Raw genomic sequence first — 16342 nt, forward strand, 5'->3', positions numbered from 1 at the left:
ATACCACTCGCCAATTTTCATTGGCCTTTTATCAAAGAACAGAGGGGTCTCGGGCTCCCAAAAGTGACCCCTAGTGTCACTACATCGACACCAACGTCGAGTGAGTGACAGATAGGGAACCAAGGTGCTCCTGCGCGAGACGCTGAAAAAGCAGCAAGATCAAAAAACAAAAAAGCAAGGGCAAACATAAAGCAAGAACACGTCCTGTGGGTATGCGTCCCCTTAAAGTAGCTTGCATTTATCTCACTCATTACATCCAAATAGTGGTTCAATATTTGCTTCTACACAGTACAGAAACAAAAGATTCATATTTGATTATTCAAACAAATTAAAATATCCAAGACTTAGAATGCTCAATTTGGTGTGTATATTATTAATATTCACGTAGTCAGTATCTTTAGTATCTGCCTATGAAAACATTGGTGCAATGCAATGCTTGAGATGTAACAGTAATGTCAAAAGAAATAGAAAAAGAACCAGAAAAAGACAGAGAACAAGACAAGGCAGACAGAGAGAAAACAAGAGTGTGTTTTAGCGTGAACAGTGAGAAGATTTCAGTCCAGTGGCACCTCTCTTAGATTTGCTGGGTCAGCTGTAGTGGTGGCCTGTTTGGACTCTCTCATCTTATCTAGGCCAAACAGCAGGTCCAGTTGAGTCACAGGTCTCAGCTGCATGCCATCCACGTGCCTGAGGACAGACCACAGGACATCAGGGAGGAAATCAGGCACACGAGTCTCGCAGTAATTTTTTGTGAATTACAGTATATTCTTTTATGCTCACTACTACACAATTAAACTTGCGAAATGTTATCACAGAGCCTCACAACCCTCATCTAAGTTTGTTTCTCGTAAAACAAAACATGAAGACAGGGACCAGCCTTGAATATAGATCTAGACATGATGTGAAGTTTGGAGTGTACTTCAAATATATGAAATACTTGTTCTGTCTTCACTAAAAGCAAAATGCTGTGCAGACAGCCAATCAGAGCATATTATATAAGATAAAATATATAGAGCAGGATTTTAGACCACTGAGATTTCACTGTGGGTGAAATGCTGTTGACGGTTGCAGCAGTTGCATCAGATTAAAGGTGCTGTAGGTGATTTTAGCTTTCTGAAGCTTTCACGTGACTGAGCCTTTGAATTAGCCACGCCCCCTCAATCCAAAACCCCACCCTCCAAATATAATGTGAGACCAAAAGAGCAGCTTTTTTTGTTCCTGTGGCTGTCAAATTCAACAGTGGCACGATAGCGCCCTCAGCTGACAAACATTATGAATCATAGCCACAATGATCCGCTTCAAATACAACACTATGAGAATGAGCAAAATGATTGACAGGTGAAGAGCATCAGTGTCCGCGACACATTTTTGTTAGCTGTCTACAGCTGTCACAGAGACAGTTGAGATATCTCAGGACACTTATTTCATTAATACCTTTAAGGGAGTAGGACATTTTTTTGCATACTTTTCCATGAAAAAAAAAAATCTTAAATAGGTTAAAGGTTTAGGTTAAAAATAAAATCTTGCCAAAAAGGTGTTTTTGAGTTCGTTTCGTTGGTTCGTAATAGCTTGCCAGGGTGACCTTTCAGGAAAACTTCTTACCAGCTGCTAAACACCTTTTAGTCCACGTCATCGGTAGGTGTGCCCTAGAGCTCCACCTACTTTGGGGCCGACAGCTAATTCCTGTTCAGTCAGTTAATATCAGTCAACATGAAGACACCGGCGTGTAGAGTTATTAGCGAGCTGGTGCAAATTTACCTAAATCTGTACGATCGCTCACATAGAGACATTTTCTAAGAACAGTATACAAAAGGAATCTAATCTACTCAAATACACTTAAGTGCTACACATCTGCACAAAGATATGCCTATCATCATTATTTTGTCTGTATTCTGCCCATTAACACTCATTTATATACAACCATCTTTGCACTAGTATCAGTGTCATCATAAATTACAATAACAGAGTGTAACCGACAAAAAAAAGATTAACAAGAAGGAGATGAAAGTTATTGTTTTATCACATTGCACTTGATTAGGACAAGGTGTGTGAGAGAAAAATGTGAATGCATTTTCAAAAATACATGTCATTCACACAAATAAAATGCTAACATATTAGACACAAAATATCTTAAACATACTCTTCTTCTTCATCCAGCTGGAACTGCTTTACGATCTGCATCATCTGCTGTTTGCGGATGTAGTCTCTGACACAGTACATGGCAGAGTCCCTGCACAATTCTTTCAGATCACTGCCGGAGTAGCCTTTAGATTTTCCTGTGATTTCCTTCAGGTTAATCGCATTACTCAACTGAGGAGGGGACAGAAATGCAAACCCATACAGTCCATTTGGGGTATAACTTGCTGTAAGGGGGTTCAGTGGAAAGGAGGAGGCGAGAACCGGCTTGACAACTTAAATAACAATTTATTAAACAAAAAACACAACCAAAAACACACAACTAAAAACACACAGTACAGCTGCCTGCAATTCTCTCTCTCTCGAACTGTCGTCCCCGGCCGCCTTTATCCCTCGCGCGCCCCATCAGGCTGATTGGGGACCGGGTGTGTCTCATTCCAGCCCGGCCCCGCCCTCCTTGGCTCTACACTTGCATATACTGTATATAAGGAGTAACTTGTAATCAGACAAAACTATTCTTTTTCTAATGCTAAAAAATAATATACATGAATTGTATACCTTTTCACCTGATAGAATAAGTCTAAAGATCTCTTCCCTCTGAGCTGCATTCTGAAAACAAAACAAAAAAATTGCCTTATTAAATTGGGTATGAACTACACAAAATTGCTGTTTAGATTTAAATAATGGTTATGATCTGGGGTTGCTTCAATTGGTTAGGTCTAGGCACAGCAATGTTATGCGGCAATAAAATGAAGTCAGCTGAGTACCTGAATGTACTGAATGACCAGGTTATCCCATCAATGGATTTTTTCTTCCCTGACGGCACAGGCATAGTCCAGGATGACAACGCCAAGATTCATCAGGCTCAAATTGTGAAAGAGTGGTTCAGGGAGCATGAGGAATCATTTTCACACATGAATTAGCCACCACAGAGTCCTGACCTTAACCCCATTGAAAGTCTTTGGGATGTGCTGGAGAAGACTTTACGGAGTGGTTTGACTCTCCCGTCATCAATACAAGATCTCGGCCATGGAAATAAAGGTTGTGATGTTGCATAAGGTTGTCGAAACAATGCCATGATGAATGTGTGCTGTAATCAAAGCTAAAGACGGTATTGACGACGCGAGAGTCGAACGACTCCGTACTTCTCCAGCACATTCCAAAGACTTTCAATGGGGTTAAGGTCAGGACTCTGTGGTGGCCAATTCATGTGTGAAAATGACTCCTCATGCTCCCTGAACCATTGTTAAAAGCAAAGCCATGTGAGAGAGGCCCAGCGTGTGCACGATAGACATAATTTAAGGATAGGATGTGTGGGATATGCCCCTACCACTTTTTACTTTTGCCAGTTTTGTCCACACCACTTTTTTAAATAGCTTTCTTCAGGTATTTGTCTAATGCAGAAGAAATATTTCCAATTCATGAGCAGGAGTTTCCATTTTGTACGTGTATGTTTGTATGTTATAATAAGTGCAGATCCAGCAATGGAGTTTGTTATTTTTAATGTTATAATGAGTGCTAGTTGCGGCTGTTATCAGTGGTGTTTTGTGTCAGCGGGTGGCAATTTTCTCTTGTGCACACAGATGCGTGCTCTATTCAGTCCGCTGTTCCGCAGCTCGCGCTCCTTTCCATTTAAATCGCAAAGCAAAATGCAAACAGATGTGTCCCCCTTAATGATGTACATCCACTGACGAACAGATGCAATCTTCATTTATTAAGTTAAAAAGTTATATTAGGGCGGATAAGAACCCGGAACTCCTTGAACTAGAGGTGAAAACTTCACCACAAGACCATCAGTCATTCTGTTTAAAATGTACTGATCCATGTAATTATCCACTGACTTAACAAAATCCCAGTACTGACAGTGTTAGATGTATGGATCAAGTTATCAAATTAATTATGTGAAATATTTATTGGAGCACCTGAATTGGTCATCAAGTCAAGAATGACTATTTATCATAACAGTAAAAACATATTTAACATTATCTGCACCTAACCTACTGTAATTAATAATTATATTCATGAGATTTGCCACTTTGTGACAACTCCCCCACTGTCCCCACCACTTTTTAAATCAAAGTGGTGCCCATGTTGATAGAGACTGAAGGCAGCCAGTGAAAATAATAGTTGTGAGATTTTAAACTTCAGGAAATTAAATTTCAGCATTCTTTTTTTTATATATATATCTGTGTGTATATTGTCTAATAATGCACTGGAAATGTATACTTAAGTTTATCTTGCCAATAAAGATTGATGTGAATTGAGTCTGCCTATTTGATCGTAATATTAAAAAAGTCCACTGGAAAATGGCAGAAGATTTTGCCCAAATTTTAATTACAGCATGTCAGCTGATTTTATGGCAAGTATACATATACTTGTATCAAAGATTTACTCGTAAAATCTCTTTTTATAAGTCTTGTTAATATTAAAATAATTGAAATAAATGATTACTACACTTCGTCTCAAAGAACTTGCAAGAAATTGGTTAAAGTAAATACATTTATGACTATATTTCAATGTTTGTTTTAATGTACCAAGTACCACGATTAATCACGTTTAATCACTGAAAACTGTGCGATTTAATTAGTTACATTTGTTTTAATCAATTCACAGCCCTACTGGGTAATGATTTTTTTAAATCATGTTGTAATACAGATAACACTCATAATATGATGGCATTTAAGTGCCAGATTAAAAAATAAATAAATTGTATAATAAAGTCAACATTATGAAAATAAAGTTGTTGCATTACAAGATTAAAGTCTTCATATTATGAGAGTAAAGTTGTAAAAAAGTAACATCAATGTGGTGAGGTGGAAACAAGCAAAGTGGAGCAGATGTAGATGCAGATGTACAGTAGTAGTGGTTGCCATTTCAAAATGGACAAAAGTTTTGCTACTTTAATCTCGTAATGTTACGACTTTATTCTCGAAACTTTGACTTGAGCAATTTTTAGTTGTGGTGTATAACAATAAACATGTATAGTAGTTATAGAAACTTCAAACTTTCCATTTTTACCACTTTTTAATACTTTATCAATTTCCATTTTTGCAGGTCTGGAAACTGAAAAAATTCCCTGATATTTCCAGGTTTTCCATGATTCTGTGGGAATCATGCATTTAGCTACAGTTTGTGTGTAAGTGCATGTTACCTGGCTGCAGACTCCTGTCTCAAACCCATCCCACAGACTCATGCACTGGGCCTTCATGATGGCAGTGGCTTCATGGTCCATACTGGAATGGTTCCCCAGGAACAAGTCTGAATTTAGAAACAGATTTACGTGTAGAATGTACACAAGCTGAGCACTGTCACCTACTTATTCATGCGATTATCTAATAAGCCAATCATATGGCAGCAGTGCAATCCATAAAATCATAAAAATATGGGTCAGGAGCTTCAGTTAATGTTCACATCAATCATCAGAATGGGGGAAAATTTGATCTCAGTAATTTGGACCGTGGCATGACTGTTGGTGCCAGATGGGCTGGTTTGAGTATTTCTGTAACTGCTGATCTCCTGGCATTTTCACGCACAACAGTCTCTAGAGTTTTCTCAGGATGGTGCCAAAAACAAAACACATCAACTGAGCGGCAGTTCTGCAAATGGAAACACCTTGTTGATGAGAGAGGTCAACAGAGAATGGCCAGACTTGTTCGAGCTGACAGAAAGGCTATGGTAACTAAGATAACCACTCTGTACAATGTAGTGAGTAGCATCTCAGAATGCACAACACGTCGAACCTTGAGGCGGATGGGCTACAACAGCAGAACACCACGTAGGGTACTTTATTAGGACCATAGCATTCCTAAGAATTTTTTCAAATTCTGTGTCTTTCTTTTGTACCTTTGAGCCTATTAAGCAACAGTTTGCAAAATTATAGTAACTATTTTGCAGTCTTTGGTTGTTAATATTTTAACATCTTCAATTTAAATTGTGGTAGAGCTTTTAAAAGTAACATAACTAATTATCATAATAACTTTCACTGCAGTTTTAGCTAGTATACTGATAATTAAATGCCTGAGAGTCTATGTGCATTTCTGGCATTCTTCAGTGTCACAGTGCACTATTATTCAAATTCCATCAGCATTGAAAATACTCTGCTTAGCCAGAGCAATGAAAACATTGCAGTCATTATGCAAATGTACCACATTTTCCCTAACAACCCATGAATATAAAACACCTGCATGTCCATTGTGATTATAGACAAGTTTACCATTGCAGTGGGGGCAACATGTTGTATTCAGCATCTTCAAACAGGTATTGTAATATTTCTCTCATATGTCTCAAATCTGTAAATATCGGTCTCATTTTTTCAGAGCCTATTCAGTAGTTACCAATTTCATCAATGAAAATGATGCAGAGCTGAATTTTGACAGTCAATGAGAATACAGCAGCAGTCAGTTTCTGTGGTTCCCCATACCACTTGTCTGTCAAAGTGGAGGCCTGGAAATTGATAAAGCGTCATCCAGATGCTTTTGCCATTGCCTTGGCGATTAAAGTCTTTCCGCATCCTGATGGTCCATACAATAGAACACCTGTAAATAAATAAATCTACTTTTATAGATAACAATAGTATAACAACCTTTTGTGTGTGTGTGTGTGTGTGTGTGTGTGTGTGTGTAAATAATCCTTGTGTCTAAGAAAATGTCAAAAATTAACTTGCCACAGAATGCAGCGGCCAGTTCTGTGCTTTCTTGTGTCATTGTCTCACCTCTAAAGGGCTGAAAGAGTATAGAGCCATGGAAGAGGTGGCATTTCTGGAAAGGCAAGATGACAGTGTCCTGCAGATCAGTGATGACCTCATCTAAACCAGCAACATCTCTCCAGGTCACCTTTTAACAGCGAAATATTTCAAAAAACCCAACAAAGCCAATGTTATTTCAGCTGAACTGCCCCTAATATCAGTGTCTATACAAAGTCATTCTGAAAAAAAAAAAAAACAACTGCTAGGATGACAAGTAATTGTCCAAGTGCAACAAACAAGTTAATGGTAAATGAAAAGTGAATTGGTAATCTTCATGCCTTACTTTTTCATAGCATTTTCTTCTTTCAAGATCAGAAGGGACAGTATGACTGTGGATAAAATGAAGTCTTTAGCATGACTACAACAGCATTTATTCAGTATATACCTTAATGCTGAGAGGATCTGTTAGGTGAGTGGCAATGTTCATCTCGTACTCGGTCAATCTGACTCCCTCTACACCTAAACCGCTCTGCCTGGAGAGGAGAAAGAAAGCATAATAAATGCTGGACTATTAATGGAAAACAATCAGAGGCCACAAACTATAAAAAAAATAAAAATAAAAAAAAATAATAAAAAAAATAAAAAAAAAACATTTACAAGAAATAATAGTGAAATAATGGTGCAAATGTGTAACCATGAAATAACCACTTTCATTACTAACATTAACAAACATTATTTCACAATGTTTTTTTAATCCTGACATTTAGTTAATGCACACTCAATTTGTTAGAAATGAAATACAAATATGATTCCTACATTTTTATATTTGAATATAAATGACTGCTGATCTGATTATATTATATGCTTATATTAAAAGTGTATTTGAGGTTACAGACAAAGTTATACTTTATTAATTCACACATGGACAAACTGTTAATCTGCCTTTATTTTATTTATTTATTTATTTAGGTAACCTTCAACACTTAAACGCATATTTAATGACCCAGGACCCCATTCCACCCACTGTAAAAACTGTCACAATCCGTCACGAGTGCTTTTGTAAGGTGGTAAATGTAAAATTTTTATGAAACATTTTCTACAGATGGTGTATGCATTTTCAAATTAGCTTTCAACGAAATTAAAAATTACTAATTATTGTAAAGTTTATTGTTTATTTTAATTATTATATCAGCACACGTCCAGTGGCAGAGATATCTTTACCCTTTTCTTGGATTGTGATTTTTGTTTTTGAGTCTAAAGATGGTAAGTCTCACGAGCATCCCCACCACCTCATTTCGGTTGAGTGGACTGAGGAGGGCGTCCCGAGGAATGTGACTAATCATCTTGCTCCGCCCCTGCTGTCAGCCCTTTGGGCTAGAAGAATAAAATGGGCGTGTCACTCTAAAAGAGATCAGGGGAAATTTGTTACAGCACATCCTGGTTAAATGTAACATGCACACTTTGGCTGTGTCTCGTTTGGAAGGCTGCATCCTCCGGAGGTCGCATTTGTCGGCCGCATACTTTATCGAGGCTGTTTCGTTTAATTTTTTTATTGGGAATGCAAAAAAATTAACAATTGTACAAATATAAGTGCATATACATAAAAGGCATTGACAATAGATAAAAAATAAGAAAAAGAAAGACAAGAAAAAATAAAAATAAATAAATAATAATAAAAAAAAGAACATGATACAAGACAGCCTCGATGACGTATGCGGCCGACAAATGCGACCTCCGGAGGACGCAGCCTTCCAAACGAGACACAGCAATTGTACCTGGAGTTCTAATCTTGAACTTCAGATCAGCATCTGCATCAACATTAATTATGAGAGGTGAAATGACAATACATATCAATTCAAAGTTGGGGATTCATACTCATATGTAAAATAATATAATTTCTATAGTAGAAAAAGAAAATAATTTTGTTACGACCTAATACTGTAATACAATTCCACTGGCAAAATACCATCAATATTGACGTATTTAAATATATTTATTTATTTGCAATGAATTTATCATAGAAGTGTCATGTCTTCCAAATAGACTTAAAGGACAGCTGCGATTTGCGGATTTATAATTACATAAACCACAGTCCAGTCCTAAGGGTAAATTCACAAGACATAAGCATCTTGTCAAAGGAATAGTTTATAAAATCTTCTCGCATTTCACAGCATCGTCAGCTATAGACTTGTGTAACCGCAGTACGCGTGCCGGCCGGAAACAATGTATATATACTTTGATTCCTATGTGAGGCCTGTATAACAGCGTTTTGCTGTTATTCAAAGGCTACACATCCCCTGTTGGTTTGGACACAATAAGCTAAATTAATTTTGTTTTGTGGTTTGTCCATGTTAATATCTGTCTGTCTGTCTGACTGACTGACTGACTGACTGAATGACTGTCTGTCTGTCTGACTGTCTGTCAGTTTGTCCATCCATCCAACCATACCTATCTATCCTGTCTCTCTGTCTGTCTATCTGTATGTCTGTCTGTCTATCCTTCTGTCTGTCTGTCTGTCTGTTCGTCTGTCCATCCGTCTGTCTGTCTATCTATCATCTGTCTGTCTGTCTATCTATCTGTCTGACTGTCTGTCAGTTTGTCCATCCGTCCATACCTACTGTATATATCCTTCTGTCTGTCTATACTTCTGTCTGTCTATCTATCCTTCTGTCTGTCTGTCTGTCTGTCTGTCTATCTCTCTATCTATCTATGCATCTGTCTGTCTGTTTGGCTGTCTGTCCATCTGTCTGTCTGTCTGCCTGTCTGTCTATCTATCTACCAACTGTCTGTCTCTCTATATGTCTGTCTGTCTGTCTGTCAGTTTGTCCATCTGTCCATACCTACTGTATCTATCCTTCTGTCTGTCTGTCTGTCTATCTGTCATTCTATCTATCTATCTATCTATCTATCTATCTATCTATCTATCTATCTATCTATCTATCAACTGTCTGTCTATCTATCTGTCTGACTGTCTGTCTGTCTGTAAGTTTGTCCATCCATCCATACCTACTGTATCTAACCTTCTGTCTGTCTGCCTGCCTGCCTGTCTGTCTGTCTGTCTTTTTGTACAGACAAGCAGTAGGTAGCTGATGAAGTAGTTTATAATTGTAAAACTACAGATGTTGTTTTGCAACAAAAAAATGGTTCATTAAAGACACACATCTGGTCATGTAAAATGTGTAGAATACAACTTTGCATTACTGCAGTTCAATTTACTTATCTGACGTCCCAAATGCACACAACATTTAGGATCTATAAGATGTAGGCTAGACACTTCTTGAACAAGGTACGTTCCACCCAATTATAGTGGCTGCTTCTTAAAAAAAAAAAAGCTCATCAGGAGGGTTGTATAATCATTCTGTACCCTCCCATTGTCATTGATGGATAGTAATTAACTTCATATTTTCATCACCAGTTTGCCAGTCCAGTCCTCAGTTCCTTTTTTAGACCACTTGAGGGCAGACATGGTATATTAAAAATGAAGCCAGATGACACAGAAAAAGACAGAACACTTGTGATTGTACAGCCTCCAAAAATTAGCAATGGGCATGGCTGTATTAAATATAGAAGGTTAATTGAACTGAAGAATGGATGTTTGCTTGCATTAAGGGCTCATTATCTCAGAGAATAGGATCTGGTTTTGGCACCAAGCCAGTGGCTAAACTAAGAATTGATGTGTTTGATTAGTTGCCATGGTGCTTGCATCATCTTGTGATGGATGTAAACTGAGAAATGCATTCATCTAATTTCTTCAATCTTTCAATTAGTAGAGGAGACAATGTGAACTTTGATAACGTGACAAATGTTTTTTTATTTAATTCTTTATTTTTATTAAACTGTTTGTCTTTAGAAATGATTGGTTTGAAGTTTCTTTCAGAGTCAAACTGAAACCTGCATTCGCAATGCATTTGACTTGCATAATGTGTGAAATGGTACATTTTTAGAAAACTTTATCTATCTGTCTGTGTCAGTTTATCCATCTGTCCATACCTACTGTATCTATCCTTCTGTCTGTCTGTCTGTCTTTCATTCTGTCTGTCTGTCTGTCTGTCTGTCTGTCTATCTATTCTTTTTGCATACATCTTACTGCACAATTTTAAGTCATTGCATTACTATACACATAAAACAAAAGCATTAAAACGGTTAAAATAAACTAGTATGCATCATAATGTCCAGACTTTTCTTGACGTTTCAAGCCAGTTCAGAAACCTAGCAACCGTCACATCCCATAATAATGTGTCTGGCAGTGTAGAGCACAGTGGACTGTGCAGTACAACTAAAAGTGCAGCAAGAGACCTGTTCAGCAACCTCTATCATCTCAGCTCAACACCCCCCTCTCCTCCGGGACCGAAAGTCTCTCTCTTTCCACGACTCCAAGCCACCATTGTGTTGTACGTGATTTAAAAAGATCAAGCAGTTCCTGGGGGAAATTTTTATGGTGATTGTTCTTGCCACCTCTCTTCCCTCTGTTGATAGTGACACAAAATATGATGCAGTGTACACTTTGGATGAAACTGGATTCCTAGAGCTCACAAAATGTAATATTTTATTATGATGAGAAAAGAGGCCAACTCTGTTCTTTTTTGCCGCTGTAATTAAAAAGCTAATCAAACTGCATGGTGAGAAATGTAGCACAGAGGTCTTCATTTTGATCTGAAGGCAAACAGATTAAAGGCAGGATTCTTCTGTCACAGATTTACATTTATTTCTCATGCAAACTGAAGCCACCTGAGTCAGCTAACATAAATAACTGAAGTAAATATTAAATATTTCTCAGCCAGCTCTGTTTAACCCCATTTAACCTAAAATATTTAGTTCAAACAAGTCTGTAAACATGTTTCAGTCATCCAAAAATAATTATCTTTTAAACATCTCCTTTTGTGTTCCATAAAAGAAAGAAAGTCATACGGGTTTGGAACAACATGGAACATTAGTGTTTTATTATTAGTGAATTACAATCCTTGGTCAGTTATATTTGTTCTGAAGAGTCACATTTCATACAACATTAGGCAGGCAAAATGTTTTGACTAGAAACAATTGTTGGTAAAAACAAAACAAAAAACAAGGATTTAATAAAGGTGGAAACTGCCTATGACAAATGAGGAACCAGCGTATGTTTATTGTTAGTGCAAATTAAGTGCCCGGTTGTCAGTGACAACCCTGTTCACAGAGCCCTTCGCATGATGCAACTTTGAAACTTCTCTTTCTCAGGGTCTGCACAATTTCTTTGACAGTATATCTCAAGGCTTGAGTGTGGGGAGGCCTGGCTAGTTCTGTCTTTGCCCATAGAGAAAAATGAAATCTTCTTGACCATATGCTGCTGACCACAGCATAAAAAGACAGTAGTCTAATTACATTCCCAGTCAAGCTGGAAAAAGCAAATGTATTTGTCATAATGAGGGTAGTATTTAAGTGGAAGAATACGTCACATGGTCTTTCCAACCATGTGGAGAGCCTTCAAGGTAGATCCTGCCCAATGGGGGAGGAGTTACTACAAACATGGAGACTGGGGCAGAGGGGCTCCGCCCAAGGAAGACGCAGTTTGCCAGCAGGGAAATGAACTAGCAGAAGATATATATCGCATGGGGTTAGCCTTACAGGGAACTGCCACATGCGGAGCACCTACCCCAGAACAGGGCTCTTAGTTAGCGCGTGTACTGGGCCGGCAGCGAGTCTCTCCGAAAACTCGACTGTCACAGGGCTCGGAGGAAGTCAACCAGGGAACAAAGTTTGTGAACACTACTGGGAATTAATGGCGCACGTCTTCAGCTCCAAGGGAGGTGGAAGGCGCTATGTACAAGCGATACACCCAGCCGGCTATCCCAGGCTTATCCGCTTGTGTTGCGTGCCACTACCTGGGACGAAGAAGCTTGGAGACAGCGCTTCCATTCCGCTGTGCACCAAAGCAGACAAAGAGCTGCTCAGAGGTTCTAAAGCTCTGCATGCAATCCAAATAGATGCATAAAGGGTGCACCAGACACAGCAACGACAGGGCTGGGTCTGCCTCCTCCTGGGGCAGTGCTTGCAGGTTCACCACCTGGTCCCTAAAAGGGGTGGTGGGAACCTTGGGCACATAGCCCGGTCGGGGTCTCAGGATCACATGAGAGTAACCCGGACCAAACTCCAGGCACGTTTCACTGACAGAGAATGCTTGCAGGTCACCTGCGAACGTGACCTTGAACGTGAGCTCCACGTGAGTGGGTTCCCTCGTCCCTGGGTTGCCCGTCTCAGGGGCGCTTCGAGGACCTCTGTGGGTTCTTCGGCGCCGGCTGTGAGACGGGTGGCGTCGGCTTCCTGCGGTGGGCTCCATGCTGGGGCTGGGCCGAAGGGGCGGGCTGCGGCGGAGCCGGTGCAGTCACCGCAGGGGGACGCCCTTGGTGACGAGCAGATGGGGTGCGGGATCTTGAGCCGCGCCGGGGCAGGATGTGCCGGATTGCCTCTGTCTGCTGCTTCACCGTCGAGAACTGCTGGGCAAAGTCCTCGACGGTGTCGCCGAATAGGCCCGCCTGGGAAATGTGTCTTGTCGGCCTCGCCCATCTCGACCAGGTTGAGCCAAAGGTGGCACTCCTGGACCACTAATGTGGCCATTGACCACCCGAGAGTCGCGAGGTCGGTCACCGAGCGTAGTTCTTGCATCAAATCTGGGGTGGAACTACCCTCGTGCAGTTCTTTCAGCGCCTTGGCTTGGTGGACCTGCATGAGAGCCATGGCGTGCAGGGCAGAGGCGGCTTGTCCAGCAGCACTGTAGGCTTTAGCCGTCAGGGACGACGTGAGCCTACAGGGCTTGGATGGGAGCTTAGGGCGTCCATGCCAGGTGGCGGTGCTCTGCGGGCATAGGTGCACCGCGAGCATCTTATCAACACAACCCAAGATTAACAAATGCTTGAAAAAAGTATTCAGTGTTAATGTAATATGTTATACATAAGTATATGATAACATATACAACCTTACTGTAAAGTGTTTACAATCATAAAATCATAACATCTTGTGACAACTAAACCCAATCTCCCATAAAAGAAAAAACTACTTTGCAAACTACATACAGTATGTATACATTACCTCAACGCTAACTCTTATGTATATAACTCTTAGGTTAACTGTAATGCAAATATAAATGGCATGCATACATACATTTGTATGCACTCTGAAAATAAAAAATAAAAAGAATCAAGGTACAATTTCCACAACACTAATGCTAACTTTTAATATAAAAAATATATTTGTTAGTGCTGTCAGTTGATTAAACAGTTTAGTCGTGATTAATTGCATATTTTATTGTAGTTAATCATGATTAATCACTGATTTTGACAGTGCTTAGATCTGACTAAATATTCTTCTTTTCCTGTCAAAATGCATTTATTTCCTTCTGAGGAAAGAAGACAAAACCATATGTAACAATGCTTTACAAGCATTTTCTAAACAAAGATTTCCACAGTATAAAGATAAAAATGCACTAAAATAGCACCAATTCAAGTGACATTACACATTTCCCAAAGTCTAATTGGAAGTTTGACTAATTGAAAGAACTAGTCTCCCCATAGGTTGCATATTAATTGAAATAGGGCATTAAACCTCTTAAAATCCCATCCTCCACAATATTAATTAGCCAGTAGACTGTGCCTATCCTCTTTGATACAACAATCGTGAAGCAGCGTTCATGATTCGAACTCCACATAAAAATCGCTTGCAGACAAAAACGTCTCATTCTGCATTTTGGTGATAGTTTAGACTCTGTGTGCTTCTGTGGTAATTAAAATGCACCTTACTAGGCTGAAAAATACTTGATTTCTGTCACAAGTTCCATCTAGGCTTGTTTTGAACAACAAATAGCATTAAGAGCTCTTTCCCCATATCACTGACACTGAATCACTGCTGTGTGCTTTTGTGGTGGTTCTGCCCTTCCAACCAGTGTTTATGCTGGTTTATGCTGTATTAACAGTAAATGCGTTTATTGCGATTAAGAAAAATTAACATGATAACAGCTCTAATAAGTATATGTAAAAAAATAACATAAAGATTAGAAATACTCTGAAAGTATTGTTCACTGTTAGTTCATGTTAACTGTTAACTGCACGTGCCTCCTTGTAAAGAGGAGGATATTGCGTCTCCGCCGCAAAAGGTCTAGTTTACTCTGATTTACTGACCCTGCTTACAGTCACACACTTATCTGTTTATCACTTATTCACTATTATGGCGTCATGGTTGTCATGGAATTTGGAGCTGGCTTTTTGTGACATCATAGGTCTTGAAATTTGTGATTGAATGTCTTTCTGCTATATAAATGCTTGTGTTTATCAAGATTTTGTCTTCAGGTGAGGACTTGCTCGAGACCACTCTGGGGTAAAAGTTCTGTGAGGAACTTGGGGCGGAGGGTAGGGTAGGGTGTGGTAGTGTGTTAAATACAATTTTATTTAGATAACAGATTGTCTGGAAAACCTGCTTGATTACAGTCATTATTTTTTACAATTCAATTTGGTGTCACAGGCACAGAAATGACACATTTGATTTCACCTTTAAGGTATGCACAAATAAAGAAATTGACTTTCAAAAATAAACCCACCCGGAGAAATACTGTATTGACTGGAGTAAAATGTCTCGGTTACTGTCGTAACCTCCGTTCCCTTCTGTCACTCACTCGACGTTGTGTCGATGTAGTGACACTAGGGGTCCCTATATGAAATGCCACAACTAGCTGAACCATGTTACGTGGACTGCCGGTGCAGGTGCAAGCAAGCTGATGCGTGCATAGTAGCAGGTGCACCGGTCTGCATGTAGCCTCCCCCAATGCCCCAAAAAACATTGTATAGTTCCCCACATCCCTGGGGGGGGGGAAGAGACGTATCTAGGATGGGAGCAGGCCGCGCCAGCCACGGCCTTTTCTCTCTATGTTTTCTCTCTACAGAGTATTCAGTTATTCGGCTGGGGCCATTTAAACGCTCAATATATGAGCCGGGGAAGGTGTTCTTTTCCTATCCTATTCTTTCAGGGGGAAAAGACCCCGCAGAGACCACATCCTGCCTGGAGGGAAGGTAACATGTGGCAAGCACGTCATGTGGACTCAGAGCCGCACATGGAAGAGGCGTGGTGCTAGGGGAGGAGCTCTACAAACATGACGACCGGGACAGAGAGGACTCTGTTGAAGGGAGACGCAGGTCTGCTGACAGGGAGACCGTTCTGCGGAAAATACTGCCAGCAACTCGAGGCAGTTGATGTGCCAACACAGTCGCGGCCCTGTCCCCAGCCTCGCTTGGAGGCGTCTGTCGTAATGATGACGTGCCTGGACACTTGCTGTAGGGGAACTCCTGCCCTTAGAAATGCAAGGTCTGTCCAAGGGCTGAACAAGTGGTGGCAGATTGGCGTGATGGCCACGCAATGTGTGCCATGGTGCCATGCCTCCTCGGGTCTCAAGTCTGAAGCCAGTGCTGAAGTGGTCTCATATGCATCAACCCTAGTGGCATGACTGGCGCAGAGGATGCCATATGCCCCAGGAGCCTCTGAAAGTGTTTCAGTGGAACCGCTGTT

The 16342-nt window shown here is 40.0% G+C and overlaps 1 pseudogene; it reads right to left on the reverse strand.

The window, feature by feature from the left end:
* Positions 1-554: 554 nt before the first annotated feature.
* Positions 555-8163, reverse strand: LOC127431270 (outer mitochondrial transmembrane helix translocase-like; annotated as a pseudogene).
* Positions 8164-16342: the final 8179 nt, after the last annotated feature.

The sequence above is a fragment of the Myxocyprinus asiaticus genome, chromosome 3 (genome assembly GCF_019703515.2).
Source record: "Myxocyprinus asiaticus isolate MX2 ecotype Aquarium Trade chromosome 3, UBuf_Myxa_2, whole genome shotgun sequence".
NCBI classification, from domain to species: domain Eukaryota; kingdom Metazoa; phylum Chordata; class Actinopteri; order Cypriniformes; family Catostomidae; genus Myxocyprinus; species Myxocyprinus asiaticus.